We start from the raw sequence: 21,984 nt of genomic DNA on the forward strand, positions 1-21,984 counted from the left end.
TAATCAATCTATTTATTTTAATGTCCTGGTCATTCCCTTTTTTTCCACATGCAACTGCAAAGAAGCATTCAAAATCTTTCTCTATGTTCTTTCAAAAATTTTTACCATGTCATCAAATTAACAACATTTTATCGACAACATAATATTTGATTTTCGATCGTGATTTTTAAAATTTCTCAGATAGGTTTTCTAGTATGAATCCACAATTTTATCATTTTCCTTATAGCTTTTTCTTCCTACCATAAATAAATAATTTCAGCTATATTTTAATCTAGTAATCTCTTACCTCAGATCCGGCAATCTTTGTTTTATTAGGATTGTGTACGCTAAGCTTTTCACAAATAGTGGCTTTGCTTTTTCTTTTCTTCTCTTTCCTTTTCTTTCTTTTTTAAATCTCGATCTTATCTACATAAATATACCTCATTCTTTGCAGTTTTATTCCCCCTCACCTATGTTTTATCTGCACTGTCTATGTAATATTTCTATAGCTTGGAATAATTACTTTCTCAGTAAAACCTCTGTTTTAATCCCTCACCTTTGCAAATTTCTTCAAATTCAACACAAACTTATTTAAACATCTTGTAAAATTCTTAAAAATTAATAATAGCTATTATTAAATATAATAGTTTTTATTTTATATTACAAAATATTATAGACATTGTTGCTTGTCAATTAAAAAATTATTCCCCTTCATTTTCCTCCTTAATGGCGGAGTCTGTCTTCCAAAATGGTACTGAAAATGCCAAATGCTTGCTGTCCCTGTCTCCCTTACAGCTAAGGATGCTTCATAAGAAATTCCTAGCCAAAGAGAGATATGAAGGAGTCATCTGAGAAGTTTCTGGGAAAGACAATCTTCTCTAACAACAAGAGAGATTGTGAGGAAATCTTTCTCACTGTCATTCGTTTGACTTTGGACATTATCTTGTGAATAAATGATGCTTGGAACTAATGGTCCCTTGGCCACAGGGAGATATTGTCAATACCTCAAACTGGCAGAGTAAATTGGTGTGAAAAACAAGGTCCTTAGTGGTACTGTTATGTCTCCAAACCAGTAATTTATGATGATACTTAAGAAGCTAATAATAATGGCTAAGATTTTTGGAGGGGTTATTAACTGCCCAGCATTTTATGTTCTGAAAAATCATAATCGTAAGTGTTTTTTAAGAACTATTTTCCACAATTTACATCTGAGGAAAGTACAGAACAAAGGGGTTAAATAGCTTGCCCATGGTCACACAGCTATTCAGTGGCACAGCTAGAACTGAAGCCCTGACAGGCTGGCTCTATCGTTCATATTCTTACCACTAAGTAAGTTATACTTTCTCATTGACCCAAAGGTCACCTGCTCCAGACTTTGTGGGATGTGAGATAACTGTGTCTGAGCTGTATAAGACACCGTTGCGTCACATTCTTCTACTTCTACACGAAAGCTTCTTAACACAATTGTTCTTCGATCTGTTGCAGACATCAATTGTCTCGGTCCACTTACTTTATTAATTTATTTATTGATAATCATATTCCCTAATGTAGATTGTGTAAATTAGCCATCTTAAATCCTGTCCTCCCACTGTTTCTGTTAGGTGTACTGTCTGCTACTCACCCATTTCTCTACTCTTCCTCTTTCTAGTACCTGGTCTCATCACTTTAGTACAATTGTTTTTATTTTCTTTGTCCTTGCTGTGCATCCATTTCTGTGAATATTTTCCCTTACTTCCTCCTCCTTAAAGTTCAGACCAATACCTCTTTGGGAAGAAAGAGGAAGGGGGCTCTCTCTCCATCTCCAGCTCTCTCCGGGTTTTTACATTTGTCTGTCTCTGACTACTCTGCCTTTTCTCCCTTATTTCACTTCACACCTTCATCCTCATTACCCTCCCTCATATTTTCTGAAACTCTCATCGGCTCTTTTTAGTAGCAAGTTATTACTGAACTAGGAGGTCCTTAAAGGCAGCAACTATCTTATTTACTTATTTATTTGCTGTTTAGGGGGGATAGCTGCATCCCTAGAGACTATCGCAGAACCCAACACCTGCTAGAAGCTCAGTGATGCCCATTAAAGGAAGAACAAGTGAGTGAATAAGTTAATCAGCCTTCAAGAAATTATCCTGCATTAATATGAGCAGATGCCACCAACTCCATAGTTCTTTTTTTCTCCCATCAAGAGACTTGGAGTCTGTCTCTTGTCCTTGGTCCTCTTTTATGATATCATTTTCTTGTGTAGTTTGGATAGATGTGTCCTTTTTGTCCCCAGAAGCTATCCAGAGTTCCCTTTACAAATGGTACTTATTCTCTGGACCTAAAACCTTTTACCTGATTGTACCTTTTGCCTAAATGATTTCCTGAGCTTCATCAGTAGCTGATCTTTAGATGTCCTCTGCGCAGCTATAACTCATCTCAGTTCTTAAACGAAAAGTGCCCATAAGCACTGCTTCATCCTCAAGTCAGTGAACAAGGTCTTTAGCCTTGGCCTGTACAGTGGAATCATCACAAAGTTCTCTGAACGGTATTGGTCCTTTTTACTTCTGACACCATCTCTATAATAAATTCAGTTTATCTTCTCATCTAATGCTCATATCAAATTCCTTGTATGCTGGCTTTTGAATTACAGCAAATATGTCCCTCGGTATATCCCATAGAATTAATAATCAGTGTCCCCACCACGTGATCTTGCCAGGCCTCTGCTCTCATCTCTGGTGTTACTGTTTCCCACAAATCTTCCCATGAAATGATTCCTCTCACTGCAGGCCGTGTAGACGTTATGTTGATCTTCTCTTCTTCCTCTTTTTTCTCTACAGGAATACTCATGAAGCTGGCTTTCTTTCTTTTTCTACAATGCCATCTTTTCATTCTTCCTACTTCCTCTCCACTTTTCTCTCTTATATCATTTATTTGACTTTTCTCTGTTTTTTTTCCCTAGTATTATCAGTACTTTTACTATGTAATGATGATTATTAACACTGTCACTGCTGTTTATTAAACACCTACAATAAGCCAGGTACTCTACATGGTATGTATATATTTATGTGTTTGTGTGTGTGTGTGTGTATTTTAAAACTCATAATAGCTAAATGAATTTTTTTGTTGTTTTACAAGGGAAGATTTGCCCTATGCTAACATCTGTTGCCCATCTTTCTCCTTTTTTCTTCTTCACTCCCCCACCCCAAAGCCTCAGTACATAGTTGTGTATCGTCGTAAGTTCTTCTGGTTCTTCTATGTGAGCCACTGCCACAGCATGCCTAGTAACGGATTAGTGGTGTGATTCCACTCCTGGGAACCGAACTCAGACCACTGAAGTGGAGTGTGCCGAACTTGAACCACTAGGCCATCTGGGCTGGCTCTAAATGAATTTTTTTTTCTTTTTAGGGTGAGGAAGATTGGCCCTGGGCTAACATCTGTTTCCAATAATCCTCTTTTCTTGAGGAAGATTGACCCTGAGCTAACATCTGTGCCAATCTTCCTCTATTTTGTATGTGGGCCACCGCTACAGTAAGGCTCAATGAGTGGTGTGTAGGTTTGTGCCCGGGATCTGAACTTACGCACAATGGGCCACTGAAGCAGAGTATGCAAACTTAACCACTACATCACTGGGCTGCCCCATGAATTTTTTAAATGAGAAAACTGAGACCTTGTTTTTAAATAAGTGGCTCCAGATCACATATGATGATAAATATGTGTAAAAATAGGCATTTAATTTAATTCTCATATGTATGTACCTCATAACTGCTAAATGAGATGCGTTATTTTGTCCTTTTTTAAAATTAGAAAACTGAGATTTGGTGAGATTAAGAAGGTTGACCTGTAGACAGCATACTGAACACTGGACAAATGCAAAAATGTGGTCACATGGAGTCCAGGAGATTTAGTTTTTAACCAAAGCTTGAGGCTACATACAATAGACATCCACTCCCATCTCTTGCCTCCCTCTACCCATTATGAGTCTGCGAGTCAGATATACAAACTTTGAGTTTGTTCTTGCCTGGAATTCTGAAAAGTGAAGAAATCCCACTCAACTCCCTGGGTGAGCTTTGAACTGACAGGCTCTGAGCGGCGCCATACCTACATAGTAGTGTCTGTTTTCTTAGAAGAGACTCCAAGGGTCTCTTGCCTCACTCACTTACTCTGAGGTGGTGGGCAGTGGTTGTCAAATGGTACTTTATGTACTTCTTCACAAACGACAGCAACAAAATTCCAAATGGTGACTTGCTGGAGAGGCCATAGTACAGTAATAGAATTTGACATGTTCAATAGTCACAACAGTCCAGGAAACAAGGCTGATAGAAACAAAAGGTTGCAGAGGAAAATAGACCTGGAAGTCAGCATGAAAGTTTCTCTGTGGTTAACATTTTCATTAATAGGAGAGGCAAGTGTCTGGGGTTGTGAACTTATTTCTGATCTCTATAGAGTCTGACCTCTACTTGATACCAGCTATCACTCTATTAGCCCCTCGTAAGCACTTCCAAGACTAATTCAGCCTTATGTTACAAGTCATTTGAAATTGTTTCTTACTAACATTTGTTAGGGTATATTTTATATTTGGTAGTGTATAGTGTATATTGCTGAGATAGGAAAAATATTGTTGCCGAATACATACTCTCAAATAAAATTTTGAGTCTCGAATTCCATCTGAAGCAACATCCATCATGATAATGTGTGAAGCCTTTCACTTGGACATTTGGCACACCATGCTCCCAGTGCCTTTTCTAGCATAACTTCTTTCTACTGGATTAAGAAATACCCACTGACCTGGAGGAAGAGCCTAAACCCTTTCCTGGGATCCCAAAGTTATACCAGTAGCTAGTGGATGAACATCAGTATTGTCTTTTAACACTGCCTGCTCTGAAGCTTCCCACTAAACTTCAGTTTCTTCATATGGCCTTTTCAACATAATACTATCTTGTAAGTGGGTTTGAGTGTGTGGTATTTCTCTAAAAATTTATTTGATAATTAGGATTCACATAATTGAAAAGTATGGTGAAGCCTTAAAGATTTTTAGTCCTCTCTCCCTGTATTTTAGATAAGAAATTAAAAATTCAGGGCAGAGAAATTATTTGTTAAAGTCACACAAAATGTTGATGGCAGTCTGCTCAACAGAGTTGAAGGAGCTCTATCAGTCTCAGGTGGTAAAATTCACCCTCATTTCATGAACAGTTGAATAAGTTCAGTTTTTCTCTCAAAGAGAAACTACTTTTGATTTCTCCAAAGTCTTCTGAATTGGTGCCTGTTAAGAGAGATATGAGGTAAAGATGAAAATGAAACAGTCACAAAGATAGACTCATCACAGCTAGGTAACTCATCTGGGTTTCTCTGTCTACTAGGAATTCCTGGTTATGACATGGAGTGGCAGTGGTGATAATATTCAGCTTGCATATAGAACAGGATAGCTTCAAAGTTTATAGTAATAAGGCAGCTATCCAAAAACAATGGAAACTCTTGGAATCTATCTATCTGTCTATCTATCTATCTATCTATCTATCTATCTATCTATCTATCTATCTATCATCTGTATCTATCTATCCATCCATTCATCCAGCCATCTATCTATTGACCTACCTATCTATATTTTTAATGGATTTATGAGCTGACAAGCAAGCAAGGGATTCTTAGGAAAGATGAAAGATAAAAATCCACAAATTTGAGAAACCAAAAGAACATCAAGCACAATATATAACAAGAAATCTCATCCTAGACATTGCCTGGTGAAACTAAAGAACACAAAGACAAAGAGAAGATCTGAGAGAGAGAGGATGATTACCTTCAAAGGAGCAAAAGTGGCAGATGACTTCTTATTACCAGCAATAGCAGTCAGACAACAAGTGAACGAGGTACTGAGAGAACATAACTTGTGCACATCTGATGAATGCAAGGATTTGAACAGAAGAGGTCTGAGTTCAAAGCCTACACTTTCAACCACAATGCTATTCTTCCCTTATGTCAGCCAGAGTCAACCAAATATGGACTTAGCAACGAAGGAAAGAAGGATGACCACCGTCATCTCTGGCTCTAAGATGTTAACCCTGCAATTATCCTCTTTCCTCCAGAAATGACACTTTTCTCATCTTCACTGTTTTTGTCTGTGCAATTTTTTCTTTTCCATTTCCCTTAGTTTTGGCTTTTGAGTAATTGTTTACTTCTTCCTCTACTTCATCATCTCATTTATTTATCTCGATGACTTATTAGCAATTCTTTCTCCTTAATGTCAATCAGAGGTGACCTCTGCTCTTGAAGTCAATTACATACCAGAATCACTTTTATTATCTTATCTCCAGAAAAATAAATCCCAGGTAGCATATTGTTATACTTCTTGGGGGCCCCACTACATTTTCTTCTTCTAAAAGCTTAATCTATTTTTTTAACTTGCAAGAGTAAAATAAAAATATTTAAACAGTTTTTTTGAGGGCACCAAATGCTTTCAAGTACATTACCTAACTGGATCCTCATAATGACCCTGTGAACTGTATGTTTTCTTTATTTCCATTTTATAGATGAAAATGCTAGCTTAGTAGAGTTAAATGATTATCCTAATTCACATCATCACTGAATTAAAGCTGAAACCTAAGCCACTTGAATAAAAATCTCATACACCTCTTAATCTACCCTTGAAACCCCTCCTATTGTACTTGATTTATGTTCAAGGAGTTGGTTTTCCAAGAGATAGTCACTGTATGAAGCCTGAGAATGGTCCCAAGGGGTCACTGCAATGTTCAATGTCTGCTCCAGAGAATTAGAAATGGAACTAGTAAAGGTATTACTACTATGGCTCTCCCCCACCTGAGTTATAAATGAAACAAGCTGATTATCATGATGATACTTCATTCCAATAAGAATTGAAATAGGACAATGAAATCATGATACTTAGCACTTATATAGTACTATTCATCTTCTGAGCTCTTTACAAATGGTAATTAGTTAGAGGAGGGCAACAGAGAGTGCAGCTGATTGGGTGATGCACGTGCAATAAACCAACTCCTTCAGAATTAAGATCCAGAAGAAAGTAGCTACTTGAGATCCAGACTGAAATTGTGGGGCGAGGATAGTGAATGGTGAGAGGAGATTTTAGAAAACCAAAACCTCTCCTCCTTCTGAGTTGTCAATATAATCAGCCTTTCAAAACAGGCTGCTGCCAATTGAATTATAAGGGAATTTCAAATTGGGCAGGAAACAGAAACTAGTGGAGTGAAGGGGAAGATCACATAAGAAAACAAAACTATATGTTGAATTCCACTGTAAGCAGATAGTCTTTAAGAGTTCAAAAATAATGATTTGATTATCAAAGAAGGAAAATGTGCAGCTCCTCTCTCTTTGTGTCACCTATAGTTTCTCCCTTGAATCTGTGGTTCAGCAAAAGGTGTCCTGGTGGCTGAATAGGGCTGCTGATTGCTTTCATCTTAGGAAGAGTTGTAATGGCAGGATGGGACAAAAGAAGTAAAAAGAACAAAAAAAATCAGTCTCACAGCTTCATAAGATCCTCCCTTCCCTCTGATTCAGACTCTGTTCCAAGAAGCAGCCACAAGGTCAATTACTAGCCCTGTGTCATCAGGATTATTGAATGTCACTCCTTCCCCGTCATGCTCTGAAACAACAAAATAAAATGCCTTGATGTTTGGCATTTGTAAGGGGACACATATTTTTTTCTCTTCTCAGCTACTTGACTTTGGTCTTATGCATTTGCCTTCTTGGTGCAATTGCAGAGGCATTGGAAGGATACTAGAACACAATCAAAATCTTAATCTCTTCTTCCCCAATTTTGCTGGCCAAGAGTAGTGTTGCAGAAGAGGGAGAATGCCCCTCCGCCCTTTCCCTCAAGGTTCTTATGGCCGGTCAAATAATTAAAAGACAGGTTAGCAGGAGAAAATAATACCAAGTTTAACAACATGTATACATCAGAGAAATCCGGGAAACTGAGTTTCTCAACACAATAGCAGTGATTTTCATCTTAAATACTATCTTCAGCTAAAGACAAAGGAGGATGTTGGGGGTGGGGAGGGAGATAGAAGGGATACAGAAATTACAGTAATCAACGGTATGGAAATCTAAGTCCTCTCCTTCTTTACTGATAAGAGTTTCCACAGATAAGGCCATCCCCCCCTCTTCTCAATACAGAGAGAGAGATAACTTTACAAATGGAGATTTCGCTTACAAACGTAAATGTTTGTCTGGCAACTCTTTGCAGGGCCACCTAGAGAATGTGGCCTGGGAGAGATAAAATTTTTGATAAGATGGGCTTGTTGGTGCCTTTCCTATTGTAACATCTAGTTTACATTATATTACAGCCGTCGTATGATATTGGCTCCTTCCTGAAACAGGTCTTCTATGTTAAATTCTTTAGGCCATTTTGGGGAGGTCAAATGTCCGTCAGAGAAAATAATCAAGGTAAAGAGACATATTTCATGATGATTGATTTTGATCTCCCACAGTAGTGAAGCTGGGTACCTGAGGGGTACTGTAGATAGTAAACAACTTTGCTGTTCTTCCTGTTTAACTTGAGGGGTAACTCAGGGGTGTGGAGGACTCCTGAGCTTGTTTTCCAGAGGATTTGTCAGCTTATTTTGCAGAAGAAAGAGAATGTCTTTGGGGAAGTTGCAATCACTGGATGGCTGGCCCTCAGCAGGTGTTGAAGCCCAGAAGTGAGATTGCCCAGAGGCTTATCGGGAGAGTGACCCCTTTGTTTCCCTGGAGGCCCTCCTGCCAAGCCCCTTAGCTTTATAAAACTCTCCTGCTTTCTGTTCTTGAGGAGGTGGATTTGAGTGAACCCAGGCTCGCTCCTACTCATTTTGGCCAATTCGAATAAATCTTTCTCATCTTGTAACACCAATGTCTCAGTGTTTGACTTGCTGGGCATTGGGCACATGAACTTGAGACTACGAGGTTCGGTATCAGTAGGAATTCCAGCAGTGAGAGACAGTGCCTTTGCCTCCACATCAACTATTACAGAAAAATGGGGTTTTGATACTGGGGAGCCTCTTGTCTATCTTCTTGGGTCTGAGCAACTTAGCCTCATACTCTAGTTCAAACCCTAGCTCTGTAATTTACTAACCATATGATGGTAGACAAATCACTTAATTTTCTAATCCTCAATTTCTCCACATGCAAACTAGAAGCAGGGATTCATTTATCGTCATTTACAGTAGGCAGATCCACTGTTGGTTGAATCCTCTGATGCAAAACCACATGGATAGAGAGAGCCAACTGTATTCATGGTACTACACCATTTTGTATAACAGACTGGAGCATCTATGGATTTTAGTATCCTTGGCGGTTCTTCGAACCAATCTCCTGCCAATATTGAGGGACTTTTGTGCTTATAACATTTATTTGAGACTCTGCACTAGATTTGAGAATACAAATATGGAAAATACAAATTCTCCCCTCCAGGGGCTCATAGTTTGGTGGGAATCACAAATAAGCACTTAGCAAAATAATGTGTGGTAAACTGGGACCGGGTTCTACAGAAGTCCAGAGGATGGAACTCTGAACTAAAGTAGTAGGAGGTGAGTAATGATAGGCTGGTAAATGTTTACCAACCAGCCATCTGGGAAAAAGTGGATATGTTTATATACAAGCCTACATTTATTATAAATCTTACTGATATAAAAGATGTGCCACAGAAAATTAACAAACTAATAGAATATACAATACTTAACAAAAATTACATACAGCCCATTGATTCTGAAGGGAAGTAGAATTTGCCACAGCAAAATATGTCTCTTTGGCATAAGGATTATTTTGAGCTGGCTGTTAAGAAACAACAGACATGGGAAAAGCTCTGAAAACTGAGTAGAAGTTACCCCTTTGAAAGGGACGTTTACATTTAAAAGGGAAATCTCCATTTGTAAGGGTGAATCTCCCTCTCTCTGTACCAAGAAGAAAAGGATGGCTAAATCTCTAGAAACTCTCTTCAATGGAGAAGGAAATGACTTAAATCTGCATAAAAACCTTACCCTTGTTTACTGTTCTTTTTCTGGTAACTTTCCATAACCACCCCCCCCACACACACACACACATCTTTATTTTGTGTTTAATTGGAGATGGTATTTAAGATGTGACTTGGGTCATTTCCTGGAGTCACTCAGTTTTCTGGGGTATCTCCCATGTATACAGGAGGTATACATGTTATTAAATTTCTGTTTGTTTTTCTCCTGTTAATCTGTCTTTTTTATTACAGGGGGGTCTCAGCCAAGAACCTAGAAGTGTAGAGTGAAAATTGTTTTTCTTCCCCTACATTTCTCAGAGAATCCTGTTATTGATTTTTGCTGACTCTTATATCCTTAGCAAATCAATAGAAGCAATTGATAAACTAGTGTAGTTAGGACATGAATGTTGTCTGGTATTTTTGTTTATGTTAACAAGTAAGATGGAAGTGAAACAAAAAAGTTTTATGTCCCAACTTCATTTATTCATCAATTTCTTTGCCAAATTGAATACAGAATAGTACCGGAAGCATTTCTTTGTTCAGTTTTGTGTGCTATTCATGACATGGCACACTTTTAAGTTTGTTCTGCATTATTAACATTTTCTCCATTAGTTTCTTACTGTAGACAACCAATAAAATAATAAATCGAGCCTTGATTTTTAGTATTTACCAACGTCTTTCACCTTGACTAATTTAAGCTTCCCATGTGACATCACGAAATGCAGAGTTAAGAAGAGATGCATGATAGCACATTGTTATGAGGTATTTACAACACACACATCAGTAACCTTGAGAGTGTGGATAATAGTAAAATGTAGTAAAATATTCAGAAAATTATGAGTTTGTGTATATATTACCATGATTTAAAATATAGTTTAATTTTAAATTAATTTTTAATAATTGCTGTGCTTAACAATGCCTTAACAATAGGCTCACAAATTTCTAAGATGTAACAATTGGTTATCACGAGCCAGTATAGGTTGACTTCGTCTCACCACTGGGAATGAGCAAAGTCTTTGAAGCTGTGTAGGTAACTACTGAGCAGTCCACATAAAGATAATAGAGAATAATGTTCCTCCAGTAGTAAAAACTATGTGTATAGAATGAGAGGAAAGAGTATGGAACCTATGGGCAGAAACAAACAAGATGAGGCCCATTATGATACCTTCTAGCACAGAGAGGCTTCAATGATTTGAAGTGTGTGACGGTTACTCTTCCACAACAAGGATTTGGAGTTTAAGAATAATAATAATTTAAAAAATTGACCCTATAATACACAAAAGACATTATCACAAATAACATTATGATATAGGATTCAAATCTATATTGATTCTTGAGCAAAAAAAAGAGCAAGGCCACTTCAGTTGTATGACTTGTTTTAACATAATCTGAAATTGAAGCTGTCTTCTTTTTTATGTTTGGGAGGGCACAGATTTTAGGTGTGTTGATGATACTGCTTTCAACTCTAGCTCATGAGAGAAGGTGAGAAAGAAGGAGGGAATCACACACGATGCAGTTACATGGTACAGTAACCAGTAACCTAAGTCAGACAGAGAGCATCAATAGTGCTCCTGAGGAAAGGACCCAAACTTGAAATCCAGAAAAAAAATCCTCCTCCAGATAAATGTTGATCCCAGACAGCAATAGAGACCATAGAATGGGGAAAGGGAGGGAAGAAATAGCGATTCGTGCCAAGAACTTGGTCCCCTGTGATCTCATTAAGCATTGAAAATTTTTGGTAATTGAAATTTTTGCAAAAGTTGGAAATATCCACATATTTAAATATTTACATATTATTTAGAAGTCCATAACGTACTAAAATTTATATAAAGAAAATTTTATTGATTGGCTGCCTAAAACCTATTCCCAATATAGGTTTTCATTTTTTTCTCTGACTATAGATGTGAGAATGTTTTCCCAGACCCTCTTGAAGATGGCAATGGCTCTGTGACCCAATTCTGGCACATAAGGCACAAGGCGTGAGCAGATATCTGTTAAAGAGAGGGAGAAGCATCTGGAAAGAGTTTATTTTCCAGATAAAAAAGGATAGATGGAATTTGTGTGGACTTTCTTCTTTCCCCTCTTTCTCCCTTCAGTACAAACATGATGTCTGACACTGATGGCAATCATGTTGCAAAAGTGAGGTAGTGAATACAAGAGAAATGCCAAGGCAAACCCACTCTGACCATGAGCTACCAAAGCAGTACCAGCAGCCACCTCCCTCTCAACTTCCTATGGTGTGAGATAAACAGATCTCCACAATTTAAGCCACTATAAACAAGGATTTCTGTTCCCTGCAGATAATCCAGAGCACTCTACCTTCAAATAACAATTAGGATTTGGGGTCAAACCATACAGTAGATTGCAGATTAAACAGGTCCTGAAGGTTCATTAACTTTTTTGCCACTACTGGCCTCAATGAATTTCTTAGCCTAGATTATTGGTTGTAAGTACAAAAAACAACTACTTAAATTAGCTCCCAGGGAAAGGAGATTTCCTGAGTCAACCAGTGGTCTGTCATTGAACCCTGGGAAAGGAATTTTGTTCAGAATTCACCAGTTTGGAACCAAGGAGCTTCCTTCCCCACAGCACATGATCTCCCATTTCTGCTTCTCTGCAAAACCTGCTTCATTTTTCTCTCTCTCTTTCTCTCTCTCTCCAATTGTTTTTTTCATCTTCCCTTAATTCATGTTATTTAAGACAAATCAAAGCAAATAGATGAATAAAGGTTGTCCCTGGATATCTTATTTGCCTCCTTAATATTAAAGCCAAAGATTATCACTCTAGCTTAGAAAATAGATTCCTCAATGTCTTAGTTTGCTATGGCTGCCGTAATGAACTACTACAGACTGGGTGGCTTAAATAACAGAAATTAATTCTTTCCCAGCTCTGAAGGTTAGAAGTACAAGATCGAAGTATTCTCAGGATTAGTTTCTTCTGAGGCCTCTCTCCTTGGCTTACAGATGGTCACCTTCTCACTGAGTCCTCACATGGTCTTACCTTTGTGCACACACGTCCCTGATGATGTCCAAATTTCCTCTTCTTATAAGGACACCAGTCAGATTGGTTGAGGGCCCACCCTAACAGCCTCATTTTAATTTAATCACATCTTTAAAGGCCTTATCTCCAAAAACAGTCACATTCTAAGGTACTGGGATTAGGGCTTCAACATACAAACTCTGGGGAAACACAATTCAGCCCATAACAGTCAATCTTAACTATATCCCCTTCTGGCTATAAGGCCTTCCCTGTGATCAGTTGTAAGGAATATGGCATGTAGGCAGCAAACAAGGGAAGGCAAAAAGGCATTTGGGACACAATCAATGAAGGAATCAGCAACTATTTTGCTCACACTTTCATCTATATAAAAATCGATACCCTAGTCAGAGAGGTAAATCAAGCTATTAATTAGTTGATTAGATGGATAAGTTCAAATGACACATTCAAGATGTATCATTAAATGTCCAACATGTGGCATGGACAGTAAGTACTATAGCACTTTAGGGGAGGAAATGATTTTGTTCATTTGTTGTTGTTTGTTATAGAGAAAGACCCTAGGATGATGTTGATCTGGAAGAATGATTATTAATTCAGAAAGTGGCTAGGAAGGAGAGGGCTTTTGAGAGATCTGGAACAGCATCAGTGTAGGCAAGGGGCAGAAAGAAAAGATGATTTCTTCCAGGAATAGTGAGTACACCATATTTTTTTTTTTTTGAAGATTGGCCCTGAGCTAACATCCATTGTGAATCTTCCTTTTTTTTTTTTTTTCCTCCCTAAAGCCCCAGTACGTAATCGTATATCCTAGTTGTAGGTCCTCATAGTTCTTCTATGTGAGCCACCACCACAACATGGCTACTGACAGATGAGTGACATGGTTCCACTCCAGGAAACTGAACCCAAGCCGCTGAAGCTGAATGAGCAGAACTTTAACTGCTAGGCCATCAGGGCTGGCTCAGTGAGTATGTTATTTTGACAGAAGGGAATTTGTGCAGAGAGGAGTAACAAGCAAGATCGGAAAGATAGCTTGGGATAAGATTGTCTAGACTTTAGATATCATTGTAATGTGTGTCTGCTGATGCAGTCTTGCAAGAGTTAAGCTGAACACTTTTCTGTTGGAATTTTCTGATGTCTCTGAGTTGACCATCTAAGCTCTCCTCCTGAATTAATACAAGGTTTGGGGTGACCTGGAAGGTCAACTCTTAAGATAATTAGTACCAAAGAGCTGCACTCTTGCCATGCTGCCATTTCAGCCTTCTCACAATCTAGCAATTTTTCACGATAAATTGAATCTAATAACATATTTTTGCAGCGAAGATACATGGTGGATCATTGTCTTGTCACTTTGATAAAATGTTTGGAGTTTTTTTCTCTGGTCCTGACTTCATGATAGAGCAGGTGAAAAATCTACAGTTATGTCAGACCAAACAAATATAACAATTTCCCAAAACATGGGCTTGAAAGAATCATTAATTCTCTGAGCAAAATAATCCACAGACATTACTATGCTTCATGATTTAAAATTCATTTTGTTTGTATATTTCAGTTTTTAAGGTTCCTTTAAAGATGGATTGCTGTAGCTGTGAAGAGATGTAAATGAGAGGCAACGCTGTCTATGCATGGTACCAAAAACTTATTCAATTCAAGTGTGTTGAACAGACACTTCTGGTATTTTTAACTTGAATCTATACCCTGTGTAAGTATAGGCCTTCTGTGATTCCAGAGGAAGGTTTGTATCATGAAATGGATCACCACATAGGGTTTGCAATCCAACAAATGGAATATGTCTTGGCTCTATCAATTAACTCATGTGATCAGGGTTAAGTCTTCTATCCTACATCCAATTTCTGTATCTGCATGTGCAAAATGCAGAGTCTCATAGTGCTGAGAATATGAAATGGATGTAAGGTATGAAACAAGCTTAGTACGGTGCCTGGTACACAGTAAGTCCTCGCAAATTTACGTATTTATAAAGTGTCTTCCGTCACTATTTTCAAGATATCCAGTTTAAAATGGACACTAACTTTTTGTTTGTTTTCAATGCACAGATGAATAAATTTTATTTTTTCCCTTTAAAGATAAATACTTTGAAATCACTAAGAAAAAAATATTTTGGTGATGCCACTTCCAGTGTTGAGCTAGTGGGGATGGGCAGCAGCTCGATGACACCTCAAGCATCTCTGCTGCCAACCTTGAGTCAGCTGTCCTCGCAGACCTCCCTCTGACTGTCCTGTGTGTTATGATGCTGTCCTGTACCAATGAGGCCATTGCGCTTGCTAAAATGCTGTTTTTGATTGGCATCTTTCTCTTTTTCATAGGCTTCCTCCTGCTGGCAGACTATATGAGCAAAGGAGAGGCAGACTAGCTGGGTTGTTCCCGTCCTGATCATCGACATCCCCTGGTGTTCTTGCTGGGATTTTACCACCTGCACATTGCCTACTATGCATCCAAAGGCTACTCCTAGGATGACATTCAAGACTTTGATGCCTAGCTCCCGCGTCTGCCTGGAGGAGAAGAGTCACAGATGGGACTGAGCCTAGCTTTAAGACATTGAGCAGAAACTACAAGTAAGGGTTAGGGAATTCTGCAGTTTGCATATGTTTACCAGAACAGTGGCCAGATTTTATGGGTCCACCCTAGAGATGTTAACTGAACTTACAATTAGCCAATTAGGACATGCTCTATTTTTCGTCTCCTGGCTCTGGCTTAAGTTCCTGATAAGGTTTTCCACATGAATATGTATCACGGAAAAGTAGCAATGTTAATTGAAAATGGGAGGTTAATTTGTAGTGAAAAGCGTTGCTGCCACCAACCTTTTTTGAGTTGCGCATTTCTTTTGACGAGTCATCATTGTCAGTTTCTTCTTGCGGCAAATGGAAGAATGCAGTATGTCAAATTTCTTGCTACTAAATAATTTATTTTGAAAATATCTAAGATTCTTATCTCCTACACTCCTCTCTAACTTCGTGTTCTAGTGGAAGAGCTCAACAAAATCAAATATCAGTGTGCGTGCATCTGTAATATTTTTTACTTGCTTTCTTATTAACAGCAACCAGAAATTTTTAAAACCTAATAGCAAGTTTTCAAAGTGTCAACACTTTCTCTGTTCACCAATCCTTGGCCAGCTCTATCTGGTTCACCAATAGGTTCGTCAGCATTTAATTTGGGTCTTTCTGTCCTGTGTAGATCAAGATGTTCTGTATATCATGCCTTTAAGGACTGGACTTCTGGCTGCTTCCTATGGAAAAATGTAGACAAGATGTTATTATGTAGAGTTTATAACCCCGTTGTTAGCACCTTGTATTATGATTTCATTCTTCTGAACATTGCAAGACTCGGTCTGGATCCCTAGAGGATGAGACTGCCTTAGTTTGATTCTGTTTCCTAGCTTGCAAAAAGTGACATAATCAAAAGAAATTAAAATGTCAAAAATCTAAAAAAAAAAATCTTTTTATTGTAAAATAAAACACAGATACAAAAAACAAACTCAAAATGTGGCTTAATGAATTATTACAAAGTAAATTCTTGACCCACTCTGGTCAAGAGTTATAATCTTATTAACCACCCTGGAAGTACCTCCCATGTGTCTGGTCCCAATTCCAACGCTCTCACTGCTTCATAGGTAACTATTGTCCTGACATTTTCAGAAGTATTTTCCTTGCATTGGTCATAATTTTACAACCCAAATGTGCATTATCAGATATTGTAGATTATCTTGCCCAGGTTTTAATTTTAATAGTTTTTTAATAAAGTCTCTTTTTTTTTTTTTGTACAGATTTCCCCTCTCTCCCTTTCATTTGTTGAATAACCTGGCCCATCGGACCTGTAGAGATTTCCCCAGACTGGATATTTTTGAGTGTACACCTATGGTGCAGTTCAACATGTTCAACAAGTCCTCTATAATTTCTGCAAATTGGTAGCTGGCTCCAGATACTGGATCAGACAAAAATTCAATCCTTTTGGCAAGACTATAGGCAGTGTTTGGCAAGCCTATATGGAGTACATGATGTATGGTTGTCTCTTTTTATGATCTTAACAACCATTGTTAATTAACTTTTGATGATTAACCAATTAACCATTGATGATTAATGCCTGTATCTATTTAATAAATGGGAATCGCAAAGTGGTGATATTCTAATTTTATCATATCTATTTTTGTTTATAAGTTATGATACTTTTACAAGGAGACAAGTCCCTTCATTTATTAATTGGTTACCCAGTGGTGCAAGTTTGTATAGGAAAAATAGAATAACGGCTTGATTATTTCCCTTTATTTACCAGTTGCTAGGGTAATGAATTGCTTTCCTATTATTTCCTATGAAGGTGATCAATTTTTAAAATATAATTATGAAATCATGGATTTAAACATATGTGATTGCTTTTATCTCATTGTGAGTATTATAGATATTGAAGCATATGTTGTACCATTTTTGAGCAATGAGAGCCTCTCCAAGTGGTGTCTAGGTCCTTTCGACATCTTAGTAGTTTTTGATATCTTACTTAGCATTTAGTATTACAAGGTATGTAAGACTCATCTTGTACATTTGCTACTCCAAACTGGGGATCAGCTGTTTCTCCACTGAACCCTGATAATTACTTTAAGTGAGAAATTATATTTCAAGACACAGTATGGGCACTATAGATGTTCATTACTGATGAATTGATACACACACACACATAAAATATAAAATAAACTACATCATGGGTTCGTACTGATATTTCCAATTAAAATTTCAGACTACAGAACTTATTACATCTGTTTCTCCCTGAGGAAGAAAGGATTATTTCTCACAGAGAATCCTGCTCCTCAAAGACAGAGGGATGATAGAATTAAATTATACAGAATTACTCATTTTCTACGACATATTATAGACACAACAGTCACAGAATAACAATGCAAATACTACCAGCAATATTATTATAAGAGCCGTTAAAATTATTTCTGGATATGCTTTCTTCATTGTCTCCTCATTTTTTTTAATAGTTGCATTTTATGTTGTCAGAACATATAGTCTTTAGACCTATACTCTCTCCTTCTTATCCCATAATTATTCTTAGTTCTACAAATATCCATATATTTTTTGTTCACCACCAAATCTATGTCAATGTCTCTCTAGTTATTTTGGATGTCTAAAGCTCATCCCTCTGTAGATTTCTTAGAACATGCTCACTGTAACAATATCCCTTTTGTTCCTATATGCTGATAACAGTTAGTGCCTTTTAGTCTTGAGAGTCAGTTTTGCTGGGTATAAAATCCTTGGCTCACATTTTCTTTTCTCACAAGTTGAATAAGTCATTTCATTTTCTTATGGAATAAGTAATTATTGCAAAATAATCTATTTTTATTTTCCTTATAAATCATATGCTCTTCTTTTCTAGATGCTCAAAGGATATTTTTTTAACTTAAAATCTAGTACTTTCACTAGAATACGTTTTAGTATTTGTTTTTATATATCTATATTCTCAGATACATGCTATACTCTTTCAATGTGTAATATACACACACACACACACAAAATATTAGTATTTGTTTTGTTCCTTTACTGTATTTTTTCAATCAGTGATTCCTATTATGTGTATGCTCAATCTTCTTTCTCAGAATTAATAACTTTCGCTTGAATTCTTTTTATCACATCTTCATTTAAAAAGTTAATTTTAATTAAATACAGTAAAATTTTTCTACACAATATTATAAGCTGGGACATATGTATAGATTCCTATAATCACCACCACAATCAATATCTAGATATCAGATGCTGTGATGCCACAAAACTCCCTTGTGCTGCCTCATTGCAGGTAAACACTCTCCCCAACCACAATCCCTGGCAAGCACTGATTTTATCATCAATGTCGTTTTGTTTTTGTTTTCAGAATGTCATGTCAGTGAAATCTTACAGTATGTAGCTCTTTGAAACTGGTTTCCTTCATTCAGTATAATACCTTTGAGACCCTTCCAAGATCTAGGCATTCTGGTGTGGGTGTGTATGAATGTATATGTATGCCTTTGAGTAGATTCTATGAGTTTTTCTACAACAACAATTATGTCATCTGTGAAGAGGACATTTTTATGTCTTCCTATTCAACCTGTGTGCCTTTTTATTTCTTTTTCTTGCCTTATTGCACTGCATAGGACTTCCCGCTGAAATTTGAATAAGAATGGTGAGAGTGGACATCTTTGCTTTGACTCTAGTCTTAGGGGAAAATGTTCAGTCTTTTAATATTAAGTATGACATTAGCTATAGATTTTTGTAGATGAACTTTTGTCAAGTTAGGAAGTTCCTTTCCGTCCTAGTTGACTGAGAGTGTTTATTATGGTTTGATGTTGAATTTTATAAATTGCTTCAGTTAATATAATCATCTAGTTTCTCTTCTTTAGTCCTTTACTGTGGTGGATTTCACCTACTGATTTTTTAAATTCTGACTCAGATTCATATTCATGAGATAAAACATGATGGTTTTATATATTACTGGGTACAATTTACTAATATATTGTTGAAAATTTGGGTATCTATATTCATGAGGGATATTGATCTATAGTTTTCATTTCTTGCATTGTCTTTATCTGGTTTTGTTATTAAGGTAATGCTAGCTTATAAAATGAGTTGGAAAGTTTTCCCTCTTTTTCTGTTTTCTGAATGAAGTTGTGTGGTATTTGTATTATTTCTTCTTAAAATTTTTATTAATGTTCACCAGTGAATTAATCTGGGCCCAGGTATTTACTTTTTGGAAAATCTAAATTATTCTAAACTATTCTATGAAGTCAGTTTTAAAAATAAATATAGGACAATTCATGTAATGTATTTTTTCCTGAGTGATTATTGGTATTTTGTGTCTCTTAAGAGATTTATCTATTTTATCTAAATTGTCAAATCAACTTTTTCATAGTGTTTCCTATTATCTCTTAAACATCTATAGGTTATGTGATGTCATCCCTTATTTCATTATGATATTGGTGATTTGTCTCTTCTTTCTTTTTCTCCGTCAGCCTTGTGAATGTTTAATCAATTTTACTAATTAAAAAAAAAATCCCTGGTTTCATTAATTTTCTTACTGTTATTCTATTTTCAATTTCATTTACTTCTTCTATTTGTCATTTTTCTTGTTCTATTTCAATTGGTTTATTTCGCTATTCTTTTTCTAATTTCTTAAGATGGAATATTAGATTTTTTATTTTAGACCTTTCTTCCTTACTAACAAGAATTTAACATAAAATTTCCTCTAAACACTCTTTTCAGTGCCTTATCAAATCTAAATATATTATATTTTCATTTATGTTCAGTTCAAAATATTTTTCAAGCATCTTTGAGATATCTTCTATGACTCACGGATTATTTGGAAGTGTGTTAGCCAATATTCAAGACTTATTTTTAGATTTTCTCATTGTCTTTCTGTTTTTGATTTCTAGTTTGAGTTTATTTGGGTCATAAAATGTACTTTGTATGATTCTAAATTTTTGAAATATGTTATTTTGTTTTATGTACCAAGATATCATTTACTATGTGAATATTCCATGAACACTTGAAAAGAATTTTTATTCTGACATTTGTGGAGGAGTGGTCTATAAATATCAATTTAATCCAGTTGGTTGCTTGTTATATTCAGGCATTGTATTTTTACTGATTTTTGTGTCTATGTGTTCTATTGTTACTTAGAGAAGAGTATTGAAGTCTCCAACTATACTTTTTATTAATCTATTTCTCCTTTCAGTTTTGTATGTATTTCAAAGCTCTGTTATTAGCTCTATAAACATTTAAGACTATTACATCTTCTTGATGAATTTACCCTTTTGCCCTACATAATGTCCCTGTTTATCACTGAAATTTTTCTTGCTCTGAAATTGACAGTGTTTGATATTAATATAACATATCTTGCTTTCTATTGATTAGTGTTTGCATAAGAATATAACTTTCATTTTTTAAAGATTTAACTTCCATTATTATTTTGAAAGTGAGATTCTTATAGACAGCATGTAGATGCTTTATTTTTAAATCTATCCTGAAAATCTCTCTCTTTTTATTGGTGTGTTTAGGACATTTATATTGAATGGAACTATTGAGATGTTTGGATTTAGGTTTACTATTTTATTTCATTTTATTTATTTTTTTGTTCCATTTTTAATTCTCCTTTCCTGCTCTGCCTTATTTTAGATTAAATTTATATTTCATTTTAATTTAACTATCATGTTTTTAACATTTTTTTGTATAATTTTAGTATTTGCACTATGAATTACAATACTCATATAAAATTCTTCACAATCTACTTAGAAGTAATATTCTACTACTTCAAGTGGAATGTGGAAATTTTATGACATATAGATTTCTTTAGCTTCCTCCCCTTATGGGTGGTTGTCTTATGTATTATGCTCATATACATTGGAAATCCAATTAGACAATGATGTAATTTTGACCTTCAAACATCAAATAGATTTTAAGCAACTTAAGAGGAGAAGAATAGTCTTATATTTACTCATGTGTATATATATATATACATATATATAGATTTTTTCCATTCCTGTTTTCTTATTTCATTTCTGTTGTTCCAAGTTTTCTGCTGATATCATAGCCCTTCTGTCTGAAGAACTTCCTTTAGCTATTCTTATGAGCAGGTCTGCTAGTGATGATATTTTTTTTAGAGTTCTTTCAGCTGAAAATGTCTTTATTTCACGTTCATCCCCAAAAGATATTTTTGCTGGATATAGAATTCTGGGCTGACAGCTATTTTTGTTTAGCAATTTAAAAATATCCCATTTCCCATGGCCTCTGTGATTTTTGAATGGGAAATCTATAATCATTTGGATAATTAGTATTGTCTCTGACTGCTTTCAAGAGTTTTTTGTTTTTGTTTTTGTTGTTTCTTTACCATTCATCAGTCTATCTGGGCATGGATTTTTTGTTGTTGATGTTTATTCTATTCACTGGGCTTCCTGAATCTATAGATTTATACTTTTTTCAAATTTGGGAATTTTTCAGGTTTCATTTCTTTAATTTGTTTCCTATACATCATTCGCCTCTCCTTCTGGAATTCTGATAACACAAATTTTAGATCTTTTGGTATTGTCTCATAGGTCACTAAAAAAATTT

Source organism: Ceratotherium simum, chromosome 14 (assembly GCF_057802395.1).
Source record: "Ceratotherium simum simum isolate JZ-2026a chromosome 14, ASM5780239v1, whole genome shotgun sequence".
Classification (NCBI taxonomy): Eukaryota; Metazoa; Chordata; class Mammalia; order Perissodactyla; family Rhinocerotidae; genus Ceratotherium; species Ceratotherium simum.